The sequence below is a fragment of the Brienomyrus brachyistius genome, unplaced genomic scaffold, assembly GCF_023856365.1.
Source record: "Brienomyrus brachyistius isolate T26 unplaced genomic scaffold, BBRACH_0.4 scaffold614, whole genome shotgun sequence".
Taxonomy (NCBI): Eukaryota; Metazoa; Chordata; class Actinopteri; order Osteoglossiformes; family Mormyridae; genus Brienomyrus; species Brienomyrus brachyistius.
In genome coordinates this window covers 48,070-54,924 of record NW_026042889.1, presented here as the reverse complement: position 1 = coordinate 54,924, position 6,855 = coordinate 48,070, and positions in this window count along the sequence as shown.

The window sequence follows — 6,855 nt, the reverse complement described above, 5'->3', positions numbered from 1 at the left end:
CTGGGTGCCAGTCAGTGGAAGCACACAGACATGTTGGCCAGCTGTCATATTCATTCAGCACCAGCCCATCAAGTAGAGAATTCAGCACCACGGACAGTGACCTGTGTTACAATGACATCAGGTCATTGGCTCTAAATATTTTTCTAGAAATAACTAAATGGCTCTATTGTAGAAATTTCCAGCCAGAGTCTTGTGGTGCGTTCGTTTTTCTCTCGGAACTTGGAAATTCCAAATTGGGTGACATCACATCCAACAATCTCCCGTTCAAGCTAGCACAACTCGGAACAAACATGGCTGCCTCCATGAATACGCTGCTGTGTTGTTGCTTTATATTTTAGCAGTTATGGAGTAAGATTATTATTTCAGACAAATAAACAAGAAACAGGAACTAGTCAAACCACATTAAAAGCTTTATAAAGTATTTTAGTACATTCATAGCGATATTCTTTTTTCGAGAGGCAAACAAACTACAAACAAACCAAAAACACTAACAAGTCTGGTAAAAATCTGATATTGCATGTTAGGATACTGTTTACGGTCACAATATGGTATTCTCTAAATCGAACACGTGCAATTACATTAATAATTACTAATAATTATAAATAATAATAATAATAAATGGGCGGTATGGTCGTGCACTGGTTAGCACTGTTGCAGCACTGTTGCCTCACACCTCTGGGACCCAGGTTCAAATCTCCGCCTGGGTCACATGTGTGTGGAGTTTGCATGTTCTCCCATGTCGTCGTGGGGTTTCCTCCGGGTACTCCGGTTCCCCCCCACAGTCCAAAAACATGCTGAGGCTAATTGGACTTGCTAAATTGCCCGTAGGAATGCATGTGAGAGTGCATGGTGTGTGTGAGTGTGCCCTGCGATGGGCTGGCCCCCCATCCTGGGTTGTTCCCAGCCTCGTGCCCATTGCTTCCGGGATAGGCTCCGGACCCCCCGTGACCCAGTAGGATAAGCAGTTTGGAAAATGGATGGATGGGATAATAATAAATTTAACAAAATAAACATTTTTAAGGATTTGTAAAATAGAATTAATGTTGAGTGTGTAAGCCGCCATGTTGAAATTACGTCACAGGGGCAACTCGGACAAGAAGATTCTGTCAGACATTAACGTCATAAAAGAGGCGTTTCTAATGGGAAGTGATGTTTTTCGTGACGTTTTTGTCCGAGTTGGAGTGAAATAATCAAACGCAGCATGTGTTCCTATTTGAAGAGAATATTCTATTTTTATTCTAAGGAACTACAGAAAATCAGCTCTGCATGTGATCTCCCCTTTACTGCTCGAGCAGGGCCACGCACATCAACAAGTGTCAAGGCAGCAAGTGCATGCAAACAACTTCTCAGGACGGTTACAGTATAGGACCTTCAGAAAGAGCCAGACTGCGGCGTCATTCAGAGATTCCATTGTCTAAGGCTTGCACTAAAACATTACAGCATATTTAAACAAAGTAGCATGGCACCTGTGTCAGAATCCCTCCCTGCCTTGTTCTGTTCTCTCTTTGTTGTCCCCATTTAGCCAGCACATGTCACTGGCCATCCTGACTCCTCTTTTGATTGTGGGTTTTAAGGATATCAGTGGGTCTGTGTTTTCATAATTGTCCCCCAGGGCCACCATGCTGCTCAGCCCTTGATTCCAACTACAGTTGCAATCAGGTGGTTCTCAATCTACTAGGACTGTATAACAGGATTGGCCACCTGTTCTACCTTTACTCGTTCAGCCGCATTCATGAGTCTGGCCTATAGGTTATTCAAATTTTGTCCTGCCAAATTTACCGGACAGGAGGTGGACCACTGCAAATGAATGTGTGAATACTCCAATACCTACATCTTTACAAGTTACCTGAAGTGGTTTGGTAAATGATTGTGAGGTTGGAAGTCCTTCTTGATGTCTGTTTGCAGCTCATCCACCAGCAACTGCACGAGTTGTCGCTCCCAGAGGGAATCCCACTCTCGGTCCGCTGGAGGGTCCATCTCACTGTAGCTGGAGTATGTTTCCATCAGTCACTTGGCGGGGGCTCACAGAATTTACCAGGCTCCTGTTTAATCTGACGCACCTTAGTCCAGTCCATGCATCTGGGGAACTTCTCTGAAAATCTCTGGCAGATTCTTTGCAGCTATACTTGATATTGGGTACTTGCCGCAACTAAGTAATGGGTTGTTGAATCAAAGTCCCGTTCCATTCAAAAATAACCCCATTTTAGGGTTTTGTTAAACAACTGGTCTAATTTGGATGCAGAGGTTCTGCACGGAAGGCCCAGTCTCTGAAGGGCTGTGGCATAGCGAGGCCTGTTCTGCCTGGAATCCGGCAGGTCACTGGCAACATCCCCCCAACTCCTTCATCTATAAGGTCGGGAAACCAGAACGTTTACTCCCCCTTATGGATAAGGACATACCAACGTTGGGGCAACTCCTGCTGCCTGAGTCTTCAACCAAGTCCAAAACAAAAGTATACAATGTTAGGAAGGGTAATTCAATGGTATGAGACTGAAACTAGAAACTGTAAATCGGATGGAGTTAAATAGCAATACTGTGGAAGAGGCATGGGAATTTTTTTAAAAGCACATTGTTGCAAGTGCAAAAGAACTTCATACCCGTTTCCAGAAAAACTAAATCTAGGAAACTGCAACCAAGCTGGTGTCATGACCTGCTTGTACGATCCTCGTGTGTGCCACGCCCCTCATTAACCATGTGTGCTGCCCCGATTGTAACCAGCTGTTTTCTGTCAGTTTGAGTAGTCCTGTGTATTTAGTCCACATTCAAGTCTGTTTCCCCAGTCCTGTCATTGAAATCTCTCGCTGTTGGTACCTGTTTTCATCAATAAACCCTCATTCCCGACTCTCCGTTTCCCGGATCCTTGATTCCTCGCTTCCTGCCTGTTCGTCCAGCACGCGATGTCACAGGTGGTTTACTACGAAAATTAAGAATAAAGTCAGGAGCAAAAGGGCTTTCTTCCACAAATGGAAATTAACTAATGATTTCAAAATAAAGCAGGAGTATCTAAGTCTACAGGTTTAGTTAATAACAGTTATAAGGATGACGTTAAAAGTTTCTTCCAATATTTTAACTCCGAAAGAGCTCTAAAAGCTGAAAATCACTCATTTGCAGGATAGTAAGGGCCTTATAATTGAAATGAAATTGTTATAAATGAGTTTTAATGATTATTTTACAATGGCTGTTCACAGTAGAATAGCTTACCACCATTTAGTACAAATACAACGATGTCTATGACCAATATATGTATAACTGAGGCTGATGTGGTACAAAGCCTAGCTAAGCTCAAAATAAATAAATCGCAAGGCCCTGATGGCATCTTATCTATAGTTTTAAAAGAGATGAGGGGTATTATTAGCCAACCTTTAACTTTACTATTCCAGAAATCATTATCTGCTGGTGTGGTATCTTCTGATTGATGTTAGATCATGTCTCATGTCCAGAGAGGCTACAACAGGATCTGGATTTAATTAGCGACTGGGCTCATACGTGGCAGATGAAATTTAACATAGATAAATATAAGGTAATCCATGCAGGGAGCAGAAATATAGTAAATATAGTAAAGTACAGATATTTTATGGGTTCCACTGAAATAAAGGTAGCTGATTACGAGAAAGATCTCGGTGTGTATGTTGATACTTCCATGTCCCACTCTTGCCAGTGTGGGGGAAGCATTAAAAAAAGGCAAAAGGATGTTGGATTAAACTCCACACACCTAGAGATGTAAGTCAAGAGAAGTGATGCTACGATTATATAATTCCTTGTAAGATCCCACCTAGAATACTGTGTGCAGGTTTGGTCCACCATACCTTCAGAAGGACATTGCTGCCTTGGAAAAGGTGCAACGTAGGATGACTAGAATGATTCCTGCACTTAGAGGAATGTCTTATGAGGAGAGGTTCGCTGAGCTGAATCTGTTTAGCCTCAAGCAAAGGAGACTATGGGGGGACATGATCCAGGTATATAAGATTCTAACAGGTCGGGATGCTGTTCAGCCAAATGACCATTTCAATATTAATTTAAAATACTAGAACTCGTGGCCATAGTGGAAATTAGCTGGAGAACATTTAAAAATGAATCTGAGGAAGCACTTCAATTCAATTCAATTTTATTTATATAGCGCTTTTAACGACATGCATTGTCACAAAGCACTTTACATTTAACCGGCCAGAACCCCACCAAGCAAGCCTGAGGCGACAGTGGCAAGGAAACTCCCTCTAGCAGGAAGAAACCTAGAGTGGAACCTAGACTCAGAAGGGGACCCCATCCTCCTCTGGGCGACCAAGGAGCATGAAACTGCATTTACATTGACATTCATTAGAGTTCATATAGTTATAAAGTCCCAGTTGGTTTCATGTAGTTATATCCAGGAGTCCAGGTGCGGGTTCACACGGTGTAGTCGGCTCGGTATCAGCTCGAAAAAGAGAAGATGGAGAAGAGTTATTGCCCTACACCTAACCGGCAGGACTAAAGCAACTATGACAGCCTGCCTAAAAGAGTGACCTGGAAGGGAAGCACAGGCATGAGGGTTTACAGAGGTTTTGGCGTCAAGCCACCTCCCATCCACAGCTTAAGTGATCGGCGAGAGTGGCAGGACGACAGCACCAATCCCCCCTTTCCCCTTCAATCTCAAATAACTATGAACCTCCAGATTTCCCATTCACCTTAGAAAAGAAGATTTAAACTATCCAAAAGACTGGCGAAAGAGGTACATCTTAAGCCTTGACTTAAAAGCAGAGATTGTGTCTGAGTTCCGAACACTAATAGGAAGTTTATTCCATAGCTGTGGTGCTTTATGAGCAAATGCTCTTCCCCCAAAGGTAATGTTCTTTATTCTGGGTACGGATAGAATACCTCCATCTCGTCATCTAAGTGTATGATTCGGAACGCAAATGAGGTCACTCACATACTGCGGTGCAATAAGAGCAGTGTTTTGTAGTCAACACGAAATCTAACTGGCAGCCAGTGCAGTGAAGATAAAATTGGGGTAATATGATTATATGTTTTAGTTTAACTATTGCTAGTAGCGGTTCAATCAATGCTGGGAGCATCGCTGAATAATTTTGATGGAACAGGTTCTAGCATACAAGTAGATGAATTTGAAGATAAAATTAAGTACATCAGTTCTGACTGGTTAACCAATATTCAATATTCAAAATGTTCTGTTTAATTGAGCATATTTTTGGTCAAAAAGTTTCATAAAGTCGTCACTGGAAAATAACCAGTGGTCTGGTTATTAGTCAGCTTGGACACCATAGTAAATAGGAATCTAGGATTATTTTTGTTTATTTCAATTAGTTCTGATAGATACTAGATGATTTGGCGGCACTAAGAGCCTTTTTGTAGCTACCCATAGCCTCTTTCCATGCTAGTTCGAACACCACTAGTTTAGTATGATGCCACTTACATTCTGTAAGGACATAAAACTTATAGGTCCTGCAGGCCCCAACTCTGATCAGCCTGCATCAGTCTATTTCAGAGCTCCGCTGGCCCAGGCAAGACTGGACTCAACTCGTCAAACCACCCCTTTTAAGGAAGGCAAAGGCCTGCCGGCTCCTGAGAGACTGGATAGGAATAACTGGAGCAGCACAGAAAAAGCAAGACCTTTCACCCCCGGAGTGACCAGAGTTCCACAATCAATCCACAGCAACAACAGCTGTCAGCCTCCAGACACAGACACCTTTTCCACTATAAACAGGATAACTCAGCACACATAGATGTTAGGGACAAATACACGCATGTTTGGTCTCGTTTGAATAGGCATGAGACGAGGAGTATTATACTCTCAGATTTAAGGCAGTATAGCTTTTCCTAAGAGAAATACAGAAACTTCGGCTCAACCCACCAAACTGAGAGAGATTCTCTCATGGTAGAACAAGGGAATTACAACCACCCCCTAAAGTGATCTGATTGGCTGGGGACTTGAGAACCAAGGTCAGCAATGCCCCTAAAATTAACCATTGACCGAAATTAGTCAGTCTTCAGAAACATGCCATCACCTGGTCTGGATACTTAAGGAAGGGCTTCAGAAGTAGTCGGGGAGTCACTCTGTAATCAGAGCTCCCGCAGAGAACTGGGTGAAAGTCTATCTGTAGTCAGATACTTTCCACAGAACTTTGTTCACTCTCAGCTGAGGAATGTGAATACATGATATGAAGACAACTGGATCACAACTGGATCACGGGGGAATCATAAGCAGGGAAGAACACACAGGCAAACAGCAGCAGCAACATTAAAGGCAGGACTGAGAAGCACATTTATACAAGGCTAAGCAGGGAGCAAACTAGAGGCACCTGAAATGAGTAACACAAGGGCAGGAAGGAGAGGTAAAACAAACGCGGAACAGGCATGGCACGTTATACCACACTAGGGAGGAAACGGGAGGTTCAGGAGGGCAGGGTGTGGCAGGGATCCGTTTCAAAATTTAATTTTGGCTTGTACAAACCTTGGTAAAAGCTGCAAAAGATCGATCAACCACTTTCTGAGCTATTGTCTTAACAAACAAAGCATCTGTTGGGGTGGCGGTGTCTGGGGAATACCATGTGTAATACACCTTGTGAAGATTTATATGTAAAACAAAATATTTTTTGATTCTATCACACATATAGAAATTATCCATCCATCCATTTTCCAAACCGCTTATCCTATTGGGTCGCGGGGGGTCCGGAGCCTATCCCAGAATCAATGGGCACGAGGCAGGGAACAACCCAGGATGGGGGGCCAGCCCATCGCAGGGCACACTCACACACCATCCACTCACACACACACACCTACGGGCAATTCAGCAACTCCAATTAGCCCCAGCATGTTTTTGGACTGTGGGGGGAAACCGGAGTACCCAGAGGAAACCCCACAACG